The sequence below is a fragment of the Varroa destructor genome, unplaced genomic scaffold (assembly GCF_002443255.2).
Source record: "Varroa destructor unplaced genomic scaffold, Vdes_3.0 BEIS01000005.1, whole genome shotgun sequence".
In the NCBI taxonomy this organism is placed as follows: domain Eukaryota; kingdom Metazoa; phylum Arthropoda; class Arachnida; order Mesostigmata; family Varroidae; genus Varroa; species Varroa destructor.
The window spans coordinates 12,793,182-12,812,992 of NW_019211458.1; the positions used below are offsets into that span (position 1 = coordinate 12,793,182).

The window sequence follows — 19,811 nt, forward strand, 5'->3', positions numbered from 1 at the left end:
CCGCTTGTTGCGACCAGCCCTTTCACATATTTTAATGGGGTGCTATTTATAGTCCAGATCCCAATGCACTAATTCAGAAAATTTGAAAAGTCCTCACAGCTTCCGGCTTTTAAGGCTTCTAGGACATGAAGCGCAAATGCTCCGCTTCGTAGTCACAAATCACCCATATGTCTCTTTGCCGTTGTTGCCATGTTATCGTTCCCTTGCCTATGGGGCATATATCTTCCTTGTGTCAAACCTCCAAGGGCCTGCTACGCCGGATCGAGCCTGTTTCGTGCACAAGCTTATGACCTTTTTATCATTCGTGCCTTTACTTATAGCTTTAATTGGCTTTAGGATGTTTTCTGGCTTTTAGGTTTTTTCGTCTTTCAACTACTTAAGGGGAGCCGCATGTCGATAACAAATTCGTGACTTGTAGATTAAACCTTCAGTGTAGACGTTCTTTTTTTTTGTGAATGAAAAATACAGATCGAGTGTTTTTTTCGCACGGATATTTGAACATGGATAAAAAACCCAATTTAAGAGGGGATAGTAAGTGTTTTTACAATAGCTGACAGAGAAACTGAGGTTTTGTTTCTACGAAAGTTGATTTTGTTCAACAGATATTTAAGACTGTTTGTTCTAGAAAAACATCTGATATCAGGAACAGCGGATAAACTCATATACGTTGCCACAAATAGTTTGCCAAATTTCCGCGATCTAAACACATAATATATATATATATATATTCGGATTCAACTGATTCGGCTAAAAAAATGAAGTCGGGTAATATATAATAGGAGTTGTTAGCTTTACTTAAGTATAGTTCGAAGTGGTGTTGGATTCTAACTCATATCGATATTGCAAAACAGCTTGCCGTTGTTAGTCCAGCGCGAAAAAAGAAGATTTTTGATTAACAAAAACGGAATCACCCGTTCCGTGAAGCTAACAGACGTGTTAACAGCCATTACGATATAAGCAGCAGCTTATGTAGTAAGGACAGTTACAATTAATGGTTTACTACACTAGCGCAAAGAATCTTTGTACTTAATTTAATTAAAAATACGATAAACCAGCGATATGAAAAAAAAAAAAGGATAAATTGCGAATTAAGGCTTGACTCAGCCTGCCAAAGCAGTAAAGTCTGGTGACTAGTACCTAGATTAAATTTTAGGAGGGATAATCCATTAACACCCTCACAAATATTACAGGTTAGTGTGAAATACGTCCAGCAGCGTTTTCCGTACTTGTTTGTATGTTCGCATTCAGTAAAAACTGAAAGAACAAATTTTCGTATCCGAAATTCTAGTCAGACACGTTTGTGTCAGTACAGCTGATTGACTGGACGTCCATGCGTGTGTATCTACTCAATTAACTGCCCGTCCAGTAATTAATGGTATCTTTTGTTTTAATTCAGTTGTAACCATATGTTTTATATCGTTCCTTCGAGGCCCATAGGGTGACGTATGATGCGGAACTATAAGTAGCATAGGTGCATGAAACGGGCAGTTTGTCTAACGGCGGGTTAATGATGCTGCAAAAAGTGGAAGGCTTTCCATAAAACTGTGATTTATATAAGGATAGGATGTATGAAAACATTAATTGACAGATGGCAATATACGACCATGTCTTCGTATTAAAGAGTAAGAGAAGAGCTGGTTTTTCGGCCATCCACGTTACAATTAGGTTACCTGAAAAGAGTTATTTTTGTAGCATGGATTGCTATATTCACTGCCTTCTCCTGTTCTCTCGGAGCGTCTGTTTCCAGTTATATTCGGTGATTATGAACTTTTTTGCCTCTGAGCGTTTCTCGAGTACGGCAACATCCCTCATTTAAGAGGGCAATTTCCTTCGCAGTAAAAGGCATTTCATAAGGATACTCATGAAAAAGAAGAAACTACCTCAAACAGGTTGGCGAAATGTGTTGAAGCAAATATTGTATGAACATTACAATTAGACTTTCATATAGTTGTACCTGGCGTATTCCAAACCCGCGGTAAGCACACTTCTGGTTTACATAAACTCCTGTTGGATAGAGCAAGACATTTCCAATTCCTTATACGGGCAGCGGCCTTCTTATTTGCTTATGATGGGAGGCGTCACATAGCGTTACGTTGGAGGGGAGGGGAGGGGAGGGGAGGGGGGTAGGTTGTCCAATAGTGGTTCCGTATGATAGTCCGCTCCAGCTTAAATTACGCATTCCGATGCGTATCGACTAGGTTGAAATCAATATTCGGATGATTAGAGCTTTCGCCAAGACAACATTAAACTGCGAATCAAATAAACAGGCCAGTGGCATGCATCTCTATTCAAAACTGCATTGGTTCCCTCTATGTAGAAGCGCCATTACTAGGGAGAAATGAAACATTTTGAGACTGACTTCCTATTTTAAATGTTCGTTGCTTATTTTTGGGTATTGCGCAGCTTTAGCTCAACAGAGTTTTAGGCGGCAAATGCGTGCTTTAGGATTTAATTGGCTTCCCTCTGATATTTCAGTCCAGCGTAAATTAAGAAAACATAAAATAATTCAAGGTGCTTAAAATAGTATGTTCTTTGCATTTTGTCTTAATCGCAAATACACATGCAAAGGTAGCTTTTGGGGGGGCGAGCCATTTACCCTATAATAGCGTGCAAAAACTTATTAATAAATACTTCAATTTTTGCTTCGAGCAGGTCAAGCTACACACCTTTCAGACGCTGATCGTAGTTGCTCCATTTTGAATGGATCACATTGAGACTAGAGTTCACCAGTTTATCGTTAGTACATCAAGGATATTTTGTCGCAATAACGTTACTGGTTGAGATTTGTCGATATCGAATTTGATAGGCGAGAAGTTGAACTTTCTTATTAGTTTACTTTACTTACTTTTACATACAGTTGCTTCACTCGTACTTAGATTTTTATACGATTAACGTAAATGGAGATGTTTAGACATAAAAATGGTGCTACACGTCAGACCTAATGTTGCCATCAAATAATCAGACCTGATTTTGATTGCCGTTCAGCGTTCCATGTGTGTCTTTAGGAACTCGAAATAGCAGGCCGCATTCATTGCTATCGCATAGTAGCAGACGCCCCTTGTATATTGTGAAATACTGCCATCATCTTACGTCCAAACCTAACTTACATTGCAGCAAATTTGATATCCTTACAGCGTAACGCACTTCCTCCAGCTTACGTTTAGGATCTAACTATGGCTCGTCCATGCCGACTCTACGTTCCACGCCAATTATTAAATTTTTTGTAAATTGCTGGGATAAACGCAGCTACCCAAGCCTCCCAGCGCAAGTTTTTAGCAGATTGGAGTGCCTGCCAATCAGATTTCATTTGCTAACGTCATGTGGTTAGAAATTTACAACTTCAAAGCCCGTTGGACTCGTTTATAATAGGTTGATACTTTCAAGGTATGCGTACGTTCTTAAACACAAAAGATACAGTTGTTTTGCTGCTGCTGCTACTACTACTACTTCAGCTTTGCTAAGTTTAATCCATATGGACTCGGCCTATCTGCATCCATGTATTCGCAGTTATTTTAGTCTTTTCGGAAAATACGCATAAGGGTTGAAGGGCTTCAAAACATTACCTTGAAAAAATAGTTATAAAGTAAAAGTTGCACGTGAGTTTGATGAGCTGAAACTCTACCAGACTGACTAAACTTATAGTGGCGATAATCTCTAAAAAAGCCTTAAATATGACTCGTCGAAATCAACCTGTGATGTTCAGCAGATTGGCTTAACTGAGATAGCTCTCAAAGTTATAAAGGCTTCTTTTTTAGAAGAGTCATCTACCGGACGTAGTTTAAATTTTCCTTGTACATATCATTTATTACGTAGGGAGTATTGCCGCTGGATGAGTCCATACCTAGGCCAGGTAATGGTTGTACAGAAACGAATTGTAGTGTTTTGCAAAAGATAATTTTAGGTGACGATAAGACTTATTACACTAACATAGCCTTGCTTAAGGTTAGAAGTCCTTGACGACTAAATGTTTAATGGTTTCAGCGCAAACAATTGCGACCCCAAGATATCTAGCCCACCTAAAAGTTCGGTGATAATTTGCGTGATTGAGATTAAATGTATCCTATACTATAGGTATTACATTTTTAGCTTATATAATCATAAGCATGGGTTGATCGTTGGCGGTGCTATTAGGTAATATAACTCTAATTTTGAAAATTAAGCTCGAAGTAAAAGAAGTTGCCTACGAAAAAACAACGCAAAAGATTGTTGCACAGGCCTTGCAATTAGGTCTTCCGGAAAAGCGTGAAGTTGACGTCTCTGATGCAGCACTTCGATACTGTGTAGCCGAAGTTTACTAAGAGGTTTAATCGAAAAAGAGCTCCGAACAGAAAAAAAGTTCTTCAAAAACCGTTACTTTGCATTACAGAAAAGAATTAAAAAAAGAAAAAAAAACTAATGTCAGTATATTATACGCTTTTTGTTAACGATTATATAGAAATACATTGCTAGTTTATGGTGGAAAGATTCCCACTCTTTAGCTTTAAAAGCACAGGTCCGTTTTGCACAAACTGTGTGTAAGCTGTACCAACAGGCGAACGTTTTTGCGATAGCTTTCAGATCAAGAAAAAACATCAATGTCCAATAGACCAACTAACAAACATTTATATTATTAAGAAGCATCAGGTTCTCGCATTTTGATTACTACTGCATAGATCTAGTCGCTCAAAAATGACGTAAATGAATAAATCTGACATGTCGTAACATCTTGACACATTTATCTTAGTAAAACACATGATCGACGTTAAGCAGCACAAAGAGCAGCTTCGTTACGCTGCTCTAAAGACAAATATGTACAAAAAAATATCGGCTAAAGGCGTTTTGACTTAGTTCTTTGCTCTGTTATAAACTATCACTAAGTTATGCTAAAGAATAAGAGCATAGGTTAAACAAATAGAAAGCGTGATAGGAGTCGTACAAGCCGCCCCCATGTCTGCTTAGCAGGTAATTTTAGGGACATGTTGTGGTCTAGGTTCGAATCATGGAATAAACAGAACTATGTTTGGTACTGGTATCAGCCGTCCGGCAGAGCATACCAGACACTGAACTTGAAACGTAGGAGTTTACCCCAAGAATGATCTGACGGGATCAACGTTTTTCACAATGACTGCTCAAAGATATACCTTTAAACATGGCCCCCGGCACGTATGCATGTACTGTTATCCTCAGTTTGAGGAGGGCTTGCGCAATTACATGGCAATCCATTATTTATAGTCTCAAAAGCGTGTTGCTATATTTAACAAGGTGGTGGAAAAGGCACTCGTTGCTCGGACAGATTGTGAGGCGCGCAATTTTCAAATAGACAGAAGGAATAAGCTCCTATACATAATTTACTTCTTGAAAGCTTGCTTTCATTACTGTGTGCTTTTCTACGAATCCTTAAGTTTGTTACTTAGGCTCCAGTAGAATGGCCTTAGGCTGCTCTCATTGCGCTCGCCAAACAAACAGAAAGTTGTCAACGTGAATGTTAATCAGTATTGTTCAGACCACGTCCACTGCAGCGAAATTCGAAGCCCTATGTGGTTTTGTTTATGACAAACAAAATGCGTCCACCCACCAGCCATTCGCACTGGAAGGAGCAAATAATTCAATGTTATGGTGCAGGCAGACTTCTTAGCGTCGTATTATTTGGTTAACAGAGTAAGGCTGCGCACGTAGAAAAGCTACGTAAAACGTCTTGCAGAATCTACCCACAAGACCCGTTAACCTACCTGAGCTCTTTCCATACCTGACGCTGGACAATCTACTTTTCCAATCCCATTAAAACAATGGTGCGAAATTCTGAACTATCCGCTGGAGAGAATGATTTGGACAAATTATAACTATTCTGTGTTAAAATACCAAATTAAGTTACAAAATTAAAAAAAAAAAGGAAGCAAATATATGGTAGAATCACCCAATTAATCTAGCTAGTAGCTAATGCTTCGTATGAACTTTTCTTATTAAATAGAAACACAATTGTATAAAATGATGTCTTAGTATGACGAGCACGCTGACCCAAAGTGAGGCTAAGCTAACGCCTGTTGGAAAACTGGGATTTTTTTTCACTTAAGAAGAAAACGTGGCGTTTCGGAACAGATAAATTTTTTCCCTTATTCCATTTAGTATCTATGTTATGTGCTTCATAGTGCAAGAAGTTTCCAAATCTGATCTGAACGAACTTGTCTAGCTAACATTTGAAACTTACCTTATTATCAAGCGCATTAATATAACTTTATCTACCAGTAAGGCGGAATGCCGACAATAGGAGGCTTGAAGTATAAAAAGGATGCAAAAAAACCTTTCACTCAGGCTATCGTTAAGCGGCTGAAGCAGGCTTTGCCATGTGTGCACGGCGAACGTTATTGTGATGAAAGATGGCTTCGCTCATCGGAACTTCTCTGTTAAATAGCTTCGGTTACTCGAAGCAATGCGGGTCATCGATATCCTTTTGTCACCCATCTCATTTTTATTAGGCATTCTGTTGGTGGTTAATTAAATCTTTTCTTCTCAATCATTATTTAGTATGCAAAACCTGTTTAGTTCTTCCTAAACTAAATCGTAGTTTTATTATACTCACCAGGTAAATAGAAACCTAGTTTCTATTCAACAGATAAAATGTATTGAGCAGCTTCAGGAAAAGTTTTCTGAACACAACATGCAGACGAAGTGTGAATTTTATAGCAAGTTCTCGTTTATTAACAACAGAAGTTGTCCCAATATTTGCCAACGTGAACAGGTTATGTTAGAGGGACGTTACTGATAGGTCAGCGAAGTTCCACCTTTCCAACGATTAGTAAGGACCAACGTCGGATACGGTTAAGTCTCCTCGACGAAAATGTTTAGTACGTTACCCAAAAGGCCCCATAAACGTATTTTGTCTGTTGAGTGTAAGTTCCTGGGTTTAAAGTTTGGCGGGAGCGTATGCCTCGCAGCGGAACTAGTGCCTTCACGTTTCGTATACGAAAACGACCGTCGAGTGATCTCGACTAAAAAAATTAGAATTTAGCTGACCTGAATTCATGTGAAAAAACTGACATGCTCGAAACAAATAAGGCACTGCAGCCTACAAAGGCATCTACCAATAACGTTCGGCATTGATCGCTTCAGTCCTATTCATTACGTATGATTTTTGGCATACGTTAGGATTTACACGAATCGACGTTCTTCCAACAACAAAATCTGCCGCTGAAATGATAATGGCGTCACTCCGTCAGTGCACTGGGTGTGTGACTTCGCTAATACATCTCTCATAAATTGAAGCTCTTTTGCACTGCAAAATACATCGATTGGCGGTCGAACCGTTTGTGCTGTATTAAAGCGGGTACTTTCGATCAACCGAATATCTCACTTAAATAATTCATTCCAACTAGATTTATCTAGTTCAACGAACGTATCGTTGCACAATGAAACGTCCACTGCGACTGAAACATTAGCGATTTGACTTTATTTGATTTATTTCTAGAAAACATTACATAGTATACATTTTTTGCGTGCTTAGTGTATTATTCATTGCCTTATAGCCTCTATGTTTCGTGTTTTACGTCCGGCATCGCCCTTAGCCACCCCAAGCCTTTAACGAAGACTATTCGTACGTACTTAGACTGATATTTTCACTTTCAATTGCGATTTACCGGCCGAAGTAAAACCATATCCACTCATTCAGTGATGAGTGATAAGACAGTGGTATATATTGATCTGAAAAATACCTACTTAAGACAATGATCGCGTATTCTATATATGTAGATCTGCGAGAGCTAGAAATCGCCTTAATTAAACAAGCTATATTTACTCCTTTGCTTTTTTCAACGAGGTTTTACGGTTTGGGGCAGTTTTGACATTCTGGCGATTATGGAACATGCTCAAAGTTAAGAAAGTTAGAGTTGACCTCTGACACGGCTTTGGTTTTGAGTTAAAGAGTGGAACGTTCGAGGGGTTCCGTTAGGACAGTTAACTGTTTACGCTTTCCTTATCAATAAAGAGCATTGATTCGTTACACTGATGCTTTATTGCAGGAGCTAATAAAATAACGAATATACAAAAAGGAACGGAAATGGAGTGCAATTGCTTGTATCAAGAAACCTGTCGTCATTAAAGAGAATACTTGATTTTGTCATTAGCCGAGTAATGCATACTATCTGTGCACTCAATATCACAACGATAGGTGAAGCAAACGCCTTTTAAATGCGGACGATATTATTAATTCATGATGAGAAGGTATGCCTATTGGAGTCGCTTTACGGGGTGGGAGAATTCCCTGCAAATGTTTTCCCAGCCAGACGCGACGCGTCTTCCCGTGTAAAATGCAGCGGCATCGTTCACCATGGAGTTTGGAATACGAATTAGGCTTATCCTCAAATCAGCTACTCGAAAGCGAACTTATGCTAAGTAAAGCCAAACATAAAATGTTCTATAAAATTTATCTGGTACTAGTTATGGGAATTCCTCGCAGGCTAATTACAATGTGTACAAGAACTGTTATCATTGAAATTCCCTATTTGTAGGAATATATTGCCAGTTTATGCTGTGCAGTGGAAATAATTGTGGGCTCTAAGTTACCAATCATCTAGGTTGGCCGAAAAACTCAGAGTTACAGATGCAGTCAATCAGTAACGAATCATGAAACACAGCGCGGTATATCAGTGGTGCACGCAAGTCCAAGACCCCTAACCGAATTCCAAGTCGCTCTAAGCGTTTTTTTTAAACTAGAATCTTCATTTGGTTTCAACATTCTTATTTACAACGCTTTTGCTATTACCTAGAGTATTGTTTTATGTCCGACGTTGCTAGACCTGCTTCTTGCTAAGGCCTCCTTGCTTAATTAGACAAACCTCAAACCTGCATCGGCCGCCTTCTTCAATCAAATCAACTAAGATATCTGGTAAGAGCTCTGTCGAAGTTTTGGAAGCTTACTATTGGTGCTGCTCGTAACATGAACCGAGACTATCTTTAGGACAAGCAAGCACTTGGTTCCAGAGAAAAACAATACACAATACCAAACTAGCCCCATGGAGGTGTTTGAAGAGCGGGTGTGCAATCATACAGGCAGCTTTTCAATAATTTTTCTTGCTGATATCGTTGAAACCGACCGGTCATTAGGGTTGCTCTACTTTGTCGTATTAGCTTTTTCCTGAAGAAGTGGACAAACATCAGGATTCATGGGTGACTGATTATCGTTCCGCTACAGATACCATGGTGTGTTAAATTTTTGAAACGACGATGTGTCTCACTCTAAAATTTGCGGAAGATGGCGCCTGCCCAGTTCTGTCTATCTACTAACATGCTGTATAAGTGTTATAATTCGTAATACATGTATAAAGTTCAATGATTAATTAAAATTCGCTGTGAGACAAATTTGGGTCAGGCGGATAAGCCTTATGGCGCTGAACTCAGTCTCGACGCATGAAGTCCGGCCTCTAACATGGCAACCAGGTCTTAGTTTACCATAGCTGCCCGAAAAATGCTTTTTAGGCAACCTCACCTAAAAAGATCTTAAACGAGGCCTTTTCTTATTAAAAATATCGCTACCGGCCGAAACAGTTTCCGGATCAAATTCACAGGCAACTAAAAGCTATCTAATGCTTGTTTTTTTTTTGTGGACTACAGAGATAGGATGACACAAAAATTGGTACAATGCCTGCCAAGTGAAGTCCGTTGTTGTACGAATCGCGCTCTATAATCTTTCTCCAAGACCTTCCACACAGTCGTTCAGATAAGAGAACGAACACAAAAGCAATCAAGAGGACATACGTTGCTCTGTGCAGGTTCACAACGTCTTTAATATAAAAAAAATGCTTGCTACTGATGAAATACAACAGTTTGTACATAGTTCTCATATTGGTTCGGTAGTAAACTGGATGCAAAAAGACTTACTAGAAGTCCTTGCTGGATTTCTACGCCTGAAGTGGACTCCTATTTAAGGAACAAGAGACGTTGATGCTGACTACAGCTGGGACAAAATGGTATAAAATAGGCTCGTATTGGGATTTTATTTGAAGAAAAGGTCTCGTTTGTTTGGTGTGAAAGCGTTTTTAAATGGAACTATCATCAAAGAGAACGTTTTATTATTTTCGAGAATGTGCGTCGTGTGTGTATAGCGGTTTTAGCGACTTTTAAATCTGCTATGGCAAAAAGTAATCGTTGATATATAAGTAGGAAGCACTATTTTTGTAGCAAATATTCCGAAAACGTGTTCGACTACTAGAGACCGGCACTCTCCTTTTCTGCAACTAGCCATCTGTTATGCATCTTATTATTTTATATACCCTTGCTCAAAAGCTTATAAATTATCGTGTTCTCCCTTCCTGCGTTAGACTCTCTGAGAGACCCACGAGACCCGACACAAATAACCTTGTGACTTTTGCGACTACGCTTTTAGGTATATGTATTTATTAAAGAAGTTAAGTTCTCATTTGGTAAGTTGATTGTTGTGTAAATGTTTCTATATATGTGGACAGGAACGCTTAGCATACTGTTGTTTCAAGCGTCGATTTTTCTTAGATGGCAACAAGAAAATGATCGAATCAAGCTTCTTGCTATCTTTGAAAATTTCTGTAGGAGTTTCCAAATAAATTTGTTGTTCGCTAGCGTTTTACAAAGAGGAAAAGGGTTTCCTTGTATATCTAAATCATGTATATCTATTGTATATATATTGTATATCTAAAGGCAGCGTCATGTTGGTTTCGATAGGCAGGTACGAATTATCGTCGTAATGGGCCGTTTGATACAAGGAACTCTAATGATGAGTGCAGCTTTCTTATCAACCATAAAGATAACAATATATACCACAATAACACGGAAAGCATTTTATTTAACCTTGTCCCTATCAATAGAGGATAGCGCTACGCTAAAACAGTCACCACACTTTAAAGTAGTACTTTTCGGTATAATTTTTAAGTTCTTCAAGCGAGTAGGTAGCATCTCGAGCTAATTATGCGATGAAAAGCCGCTCGATGTAACACCTGTCGACTTTTTCGAAGCGTGATTTGCATTCAGTGCTTAAGCAAAATATTTATATTTAAAAATTATTATACTTAAAGATAAAATATACTCTAATTAATAAAGTTACAACTATCCACGACTTAGTGATTTTTGATGTTGTAGTTGGGATGCCAAAAAACCTTTTTTTTTTTTTTTTTTTTACCAGTATGCTTAAATTTAGCATTTCCTAAGTCAAAAGTAGCTACAAGTTCTTTGCTATGATGCCGCAAACTAGTTACGGAATCCTATAATCGAATGCAGTAGACGAATGCGCCTATAAAAAAAGGTAAATATCGATTTTCCGCTTATAGAAAATTGATTTGAGACGAGCAGTGTCTAATAAATATGTCTTACAATCCTGACATTACGCATAGCTTCATATGCGTTAATATTAAGGATTCTTTAGTAACTAAAAACTACGTTAAATTATCCATGATTTAATTTAAATTACTACTCAGTTGTAAATATAATCCTTGGAGTATATGCTAAATTCTTTTTTAGCGTAAATCTTAAATTCGTATCTTAAATTCATTTTTTAGCGTAAAACTCATGGGTGTATTAAGTGCTACCCCTGTAAGTGCATTGCGATGTGGTCAGATTGGCTTGAGGCCAGTTCCTCAAAAAACACAAAATTACCAGAAGAACAACATAAAGCATTCGTACCGTTACCAACACAATTTCCAGATTGTTCATGACCAAGTTATTGGGAGCGACGATAGTAAAGAAGCTTTGCTCTTCCAGTGTATATACTTCTCCGTATGGATTACCATCATTAAGCAGACCGTAGAGAGGTGTAGTAAAAAATCAACATTTACCAGACCGAAATGAGCGAACGCGACACCAATGTCTCGATCTAAATGTTCTAAATGATAGGAATGCTGAGAAGGTCCAAGGCAGATGTCGCTTGTACGTCAAACGCAACACCCAGAAAAAAGCCGGATCATCCGTTAAGATGACCGCTCAGTTATACCGACCCGCTGAGAGTAATATCTTATCAGATCAACTTAGTTATGACGAAATTTTGAAGAATCACAAGGGGTAGTTCTTACATTTACTTTAAATCGTTCAAATGATCGCTCTTTCTGAATCGTACTAGAAGTGACGACCACAAATCATATTTCGAGTATTCCATAAAACCACAGAATAACTACGCTAGACTTCAAGAATTACTCGACATGACTTTGTATCACCTTCAAGTAAAATGAGATTCGAGGCAATGATACTCGAAGGCCTACTAAGATGTACATCATTGTATGTTATGCCTGTATACCACATGCCCTAAATGTCTAAAATAATTACGCCGGATAGCCTATTACTACGTTGTTAATTTTCGGCTAAAAAAGAAAAAAAACTAAAACCTATATAATACACGGTTTCGCAATTAAGCCACTTCAGTTCACATTAATAACTCTTGACACCTAGCAATCAACTCCCCCGAGACTCTTCCCAGGTTCACATCTAAGCACTTAAACTGTGCTAGCAAAAGGTCGAATCTCCTATTTTATCTTGTCTAAATTTTACTATACGTCCGTGGCTATGATCAAAGTAAATGTCACACCTAACAGATCAGACGAGTAGACTTAATCTGCAGCGATCTCGGTCACCTCCGAGATGGAAGTGCTGAAATCCTCAGTGCTGAAAATTGGCTTGCCGCAAGACCGTTGGTCGGTCGCAATGGTGAGCTACACTGTACACGCAGCACCTCGCAATATTGCCGCCGCTTTCGCAATTCGGACGCAAAACGAACCTGGCAAATAGTACTTCCCTTAAGCAAATGCATACCTAAGTCTCTACAGGTACACAGTCCTCGCCAAGTTAAGCAAATCAAATTATCCTTTTTTGTATTTGCACGTCTATGATGGTCAAGTTATATGGCGTACCCGATTATACTATTACACTTTCTAAAGATTATATTGCAAATCAGCCAAAGCGGCGATACCGTCCCCAATGTACAGGTGTTCAGCATATTTATAGTTGCACAGACGGTCCCGTCAAGCTGTAAATTGTGTGCCTTGTGTAGTCGATAGTTTTAGACCTACTACGAACAAACATACAAATAGTGTACAACGCTAAAGAAAGTGCCAGCCATGACCAAGGCCATGCCATTCTAATCGAACAAAAGACATCGACATATGATAAGCAAACATCTGCATAGCGAGCTATAGTATAACCCTTAAGAATTGTGCTTTAGCCTAGGAATTTTTGGATTCAAGACGATAATTGTTTTAGTATCAAATCTTTATGCAAGGATTACCCCGCATATATTGGCAGGCTGTAACGTGAAGATGAGTGAACGTGTATGTTCACTCTAGATCTAGCCTCTGAGGCAAGAGTAACGATTGCCAAAGAGCGCTTTCGACACTAGTTTCATGTCGGCCTTAAGTTAACTCTTAATGTTGGTGGCTCGTCTTATTTTTACGCTAAAAAGTTATGTGATGGCCCAATAGAGTTTTGATATTCTACAACAGTAGAATGTCGGAACCATAAACGATTGTTTCAGGTAAGACGTTCCTCTAAAAAAATTCCGGCTGTTTTTAACTATATCAACACTCAAGGAAGACTAGGGGACATGGCTTCAAGCACTACAAAATATACAAGTTTCAACACACTGTATCCTTTCAACTAACTTTGTAGTCTGTTAATTACGACACTCTTTATCAAAGAGAAGCCGTCGAGATATTTCGATATCGTTTCGACTGTTTCGTTTTGGAGAGGCTGTGTTGATATCTTCAACATTTGTGCCCGTTATATTGATAATAATTTTAGAAGCATTTAGTAGCCTTGGTTCAAATCCGAATTTCCGTTTTTGTGCTGGTTGCCACCCGTTTGATGGGGCACCTAACGGATGTAAAACGTATACATCTCTAAGACATCAAACGCTATGTCCGCTGGTGCCTCATGCATACATATAGGCTGTCCTATAAATATGTGCATTTTTATTTTGGCTTTAATTCCAAGAATTAGCTGTGTAACTCTTCCTGTCTCTCCACATGTCTAAAATGATCGCGGTGCTGGTCAGAACATTATCGATCATCTTTATCTCTACATTGACAAATTTCGACAAACATCGAATTTTGGCTTGTGGTGCATTGTTGCTTATTTCCGGCTTGTACATCTTTCCGTGTTGTTAGTTTTTTAGCGACGACTTTCTTTTTAAGGTACCCGCGCGAGGAAAAGTTGATTAACTTGAATCAGTGAATTTTTTAAAGTAAACAACATGAAAAAAAACTATAGCCAGAATTCATGATGACTGTTTTTTGGATTTATGAGATATACGATGGCAAGAAGAACTGTTGCCCTTTATGAGTTTATGTATAGTCATAAAAACATGAACATCATTGAAATTCGTTTGTAATTATTGGTTACAATAACATCGTTATCATTGAATATGTTGTACTACATCTCGAATTATATATGGACGGATGAAGATGAAATCGAATAGATCGCGTTCATACCCGTTTGTGGTAAACAGCCATTGGACTACATGGTCAGTAAGTGTCTTTCTTTGTACAATAGTTTAAAGATGCTTCACGTGCGACACTCGCGAAGAGAGAATGAGACGATTTTACAAAATCGTACAATGGTATTTAGTTTGCGTGCAGGAAGTACCTTCGACCGAACTCGACAATGCGCAAAGTCCTTGGGTAACCTTATTTGGTTGGCCACTAACTATCCACTGTTAAAGAAGCATTAAGCGTTAAGCGTTAGTATAACGAGCTTAATAAAATAATGAATAAAACGATGAATCGGTTTTGGTTCGCAAAAACTTCACTTCTTGAAAGCGTACCTACGCGACCTATACGATCCGTGTATCTAATTTCTTCAAATTTGCTATTAGAGTCGAGAAAAGGGAGACGTAAATGTTCACAAGGTCAATACGGATCTTTTAATGAAAATATTAGCCGTTCCTATATTGTAAAAGCGTGAAGATATTGGTGTCTTTTTTTTTCGTAATTAATTGCATCTTTTCAGCTATTTAATTCGCTCAGCAGCGTTTAGTACATGCCAAGAGACGGAAAGTACCATATTATCCTTATTATAACCTTATTATTATAAGGTTGCTATTATTGTTATCGTTGGAAATAAGCTTTGTACTTAGGCATAAGGTGCCACACTTTGCAAGTATTTTTCAAGACTCAGCCTAGGAGACGCCGGTCGTTTCCTCCAGAAGGCTAAAGGATAAATTCAGAGAGTGTACAGTTGTATAGCTATGGCGGCTGAACATACCAATTGTTGAATCCATTTTTGCGAGCTAGGGCGTGACCAGGATTTCCATTTACGACAGATCTGCTCGTAACCAAATGGAGCACAGTTGCCACTGAAGTTTACTATGATGATACAAATGGCAAAAAGACTCTGCAAATATGATTCGAATTAATCAGGGTTCGATATAGAAGATCATAGGTTGAAATACTAAACAAGTAATCTGTTAGTAACAACAGCTCGAAGTACGACCGCCTAAGATATTCTCAATTGTGCATCAAACGAATGAAATGCCTGTTCAAAAAACTGCATATTAAAGAAAATATGATAGTAATTAACTTCATACCATAGTCGTTTTAATATTGTGGGGTTAAGCGCGGTGCGGTTTTATTGGGGACGCAATACGGCCGGTGTTTTCCAAGGAAGCCGCTTGCTCTCCTGCGATGCATTTATCTATTATATTTACTTGCAATTTTAAGCACTATTTCACAAACTAAGCATAATAGATGCTCATAATAGAAAACAATCTGCAGAAGGCCGTAGTCAAAGCTACACACCATGTGTTTTTTTAAAGGAAAAATAATCGACAATGCCCTTCACCCCCTGTCTCCTACAAATCAGCTGATTGACTTCCACCAACGTAGCTTTCTAAAAATGAGCTTATATACACTTTGGATTTGGAATATAACAAAAACGCCTTGCAAACTCACAAAGCCATTAATTGGACTTTTTCTAGGTATGAGACAATTAGAATGGAGATATTCGTCCCGAAATGCGTTAATCCAAAGACTGCTTTTGATGGCACGGTACACCAACGGGCCATTCAGAAAGTAGCTAGATAACGAGATTTACGAGTTTCGTTCGACCGGCAGATGAAGTTCCGAAATCGACATAAGACTCCCCCCCCCCCCCCCCACCGTATCAATAACTTGAATATCAGGACGTTCTCCCCACAATATAAGCCTAAGAGCTTTATTATTATTTATGAGCCTTTGCTTATATCCTAATGTAAGATCATTTTTTTTAAAAAGGGAGTATTTGTATTGTATTAACAGTGTTCGTTTGGTGACCAGGCATACGAAAGACCTCGGCATTGTGTTGAAATTCACAACTTTCTTTTTCAGTTGTAAGTCTCTGCATTATTCTTGTAAGCTAGTGGAGTAACAGGATAGATAGATACAGAAACTGAAAATCCTCTTTCGCTAGAAACAATATTTTTTACTCTCACCGAATCGGCTATAACAAGTGAGCCAATAATACAAGGCATAGCAAAGATTACCATTTGTAAGCTACATTTGGCCATAGATATGCTAGATGATCAACGACACGCACACGTTTCACGTGCGCCCGCTGCCGCATATCAATTGGAGGAGATATGAGCCTTGGCAGCAATCAAAAATCAGCAGCTCCTACTTAAAGAAAAATATGCCAATTCTAATAGTTGGTGAGTCTACGTCGCGTGTCGTTCTGACATAGCAAAATGCAGTCTACGGACACAACTAGCAAAAATTATTATATATGTTGATGTATATACCTGTAACTGGATAGTATAAGCAGCACTATCTCTGTTACCCACAAGTATAGAAATGGGCTATGCGATCGGAGCACTGTTATTACTGCCACTATTAATTTGTAGCACAACACAGTAAAATATGCTATGAACAACAGCTATGGTATTAATTTCCAAAATGTCCATATATTGCGACACGCAAAAAAGATGGGCGCACTTTATGTTAGTACTGCGAAATTACCGGTTCATACAAGGAAGTTTTCTGCAATGCATGAAGGCAAGGACGTTTTTCGAATCTTCGACCTTCGTCCCAGCCAAAAATATAGGTATCAACTTTAACTACGTCTGCCCGGCAATCGAGTCACACAGCTGTAAAAACTGCGTAGAACCTCGAAACATCTACTTCAAGCTTGCACCTCAGAGTAAAAGCTACAGAAACGCTCTGAGTGACAGTGGAAGTCTTTTTGGTGTCACCCAGGTCCGTTCAAATGGGGCATCCTGGAACTACGAAGTGACCGAGGCAAGCTACAATACGTAAAAAGTGAAACTTACGCCAACGTTCCACGACTTGTGGCACACAGTGAAGAGCAAAACGAGGTGTACATATAGAAGAGGTGGTGAATGACGCACTGCTCCAAATTAAGGGCACTACAGGCCTTTACAACAATGCTCTTGCTTCGCCACCTTTTTACCCTTTATGTTTCGAGTCCTACGTCTGGCATTGCCGTCAGACACATCATCAGACGGCTGATCCCCAAAACGAGACGGAGTGTGTCTATACCCGGACTCGAGTCCACAACATGTTCCTAAGATTAGCAGGCAAATACGTTACACGTACTACACGTACAAATAATGATAGCGCTTATATCGAAAGAATCGGCAATCACGACTGTAAAATTATCGTTTTCTGAAACGGCCCTTTTTCCTTATACAATTATATACTGAATTAGTGATGAAGAAGGAACAGCGAACGTTTTTAGATCAGCCGCAAAGCTCTTTTCTGTATAATCTGGTTGTTGATTAAGAATTTAATAGGAAAGAAAATTAAACTTAGTGTCGAAATATTTAGTTAACGTAAATCCGCTCGAATTTATCAATTTCACCCCAGGCCGCGCCGCGCGACCTGAGCTTTAAGCGCATAAAAACAAACAGACGGCTGATCAGTTAATAGTTTTAGAATTGAAGCTGCTAACGTTGGTACGTGCTTAAAATATCCGTTTTTGAATAGGCCCTTTTTACCACATCCACGCTAAAACACTGCAGAACTAACAGAACGACGACACTATACTGCCGTTCCGTTAACTCGCCTAAGATACATCATCTGTACAGCTTCTGAAATCGACTCCAAATCATACCTATATAATATTGCAGAAAATCGTGACTCTTGAAAATAGTAATAGAAATACAACAATATTTGAAGTTAAGAAACTGATAGAATAGAAATTATTAGACGTTTTATAACCTACCATCCTATTTTTAAAAAGGTCAATTAATAATCAAGCTGATATTTCAACTACATTATATTATATTATTGAAATTATATTTAGCAAGTTATATGACCTTAGCGGTGCTTGCGAGATATCTAAAAATTTATCATTCCACTAGAAAACTGATTATAAGTGATCATAATAACGGAATAAAATAACGACGTACATACGTGCAACAACCATACTGATACGTTCCACAATAATCTTCTCGCACAAATGCGTACTAATGCACACGAGTTTGGCCTTAGAGTGTCCTCGTTGATAAACCGTTGCGTGGATCACTTTCTAAGGCACATTAGACATACGTCGAACATGCTGATTGAAATTCGAATATGTTGGCATATCTAAGTAGATCATCGTTGGGGTCCTCAGTGCGTATCTGAGTGAAGCTAGGAAATAAGCTCAAGTGGGAATCGATCTACGAATGGGTATCTTCTAGCGTTTAACTTCGTCAGTTGGAGAGCTGCGGCTTTATCAACCATCATTGCGTACTTGTTTGAATTGCGGTAAAACGATCGCACACGTATAGGCGCCTAGAATATGCTTTTGCCTTGAGAACATTCGATAAACATAAATTATTTGTATACTATGAATAAACTTTTGAATGAATAAACATTCGATCATTGGATAAACATCGATCGAAGTTTCGTACGGTACTATTTGAAGACATTGCAGAAAAAACCGACGTCCAAGTTATTATAGATAACCCAAGTAAAAGAATATTAGGAATAACTTCCTCGGAAAGTTGGGGCTTTTCGAAGGAGTTGTTATATTTTTGCCCTAACCTTTTTAACCCTAGCATTTTAACCTAAAAGTCGTATAACAAAAAAGTTCCATTAACAAAATTGTAGTTATTGACAAGGCGTGTTTAGTAACTTGGCTTATTTCTACCATCGGTAATGATCTATTTAACTTTGCCGATGAATTGCAGCTCTACGTACGTCATTTTACGTCGTAACGGTTCGCTCGGTGGCGTTTATATGGATAGAGAAGAACGACTAGCGTTGTGCACGCGGTCCTATGGACACGAAACAATACTGAAGTCGAAAGCCCTAGAAGCGGTTATGACGAAAGCACATTTGTCTTGCTGGATTACTGATTAGTGGAGACGTGGAGTCGGTAAGCCAGTAGCTATCTGTGTGCACAAGCGACTGCGTTGGCAAGCGTATCCGCAAAAGGGGAACGGCCCAAAAGAAACTAGGCCTGAGTACCGAAACAGAGCCCCTCTATGGCACTTGAGTGAAATCTATTTGTTTTGCATAAAATTTGCAAGCATGTTCGGATTTGCCAGTGAAGATGGACACTACGAATGGCTGTTTCGTGTCATATATTACCATATTTTGCGGTTAACTATATCTTGTACGCGTAGAGCCTTGTCGAGCTCTCTGCCTTCGATCCTCCACCCCTATCACTGGCTTTTCCCATTCTCAGTAATCTCAAGAGCACAATATGCCGATTTACATGATAACCAAGTATTAATAAACGGTGATTATACTAAGCCCAACTGATTAAGGTGAGATTTGTTACACCTTAGTTAATGCCCCGTTTCACCTCTAAATTCACTAAGTAAATTATGCTCGGGCTGCAAGTACCCAGTTAGTCATCGAAGGACATGCCCTCCATTTTCTTACATACAAGTCTTATTAACTACTCAG

General features: G+C 38.7%; 1 long non-coding RNA gene across 1 annotated transcript; it reads right to left on the reverse strand.

The window, feature by feature from the left end:
- Positions 1–13,913: 13,913 nt before the first annotated feature.
- On the reverse strand, positions 13,914–15,989 carry LOC111251579 (uncharacterized). Its single transcript, XR_002673865.2, has 3 exons — positions 15,506–15,989; positions 15,184–15,312; positions 13,914–14,632 (listed from the first exon to the last, which is right to left on the reverse strand). It is a non-coding gene; the product is annotated as an uncharacterized LOC111251579 (long non-coding RNA).
- Between the last annotated feature and the right edge of the window lie 3,822 nt (positions 15,990–19,811).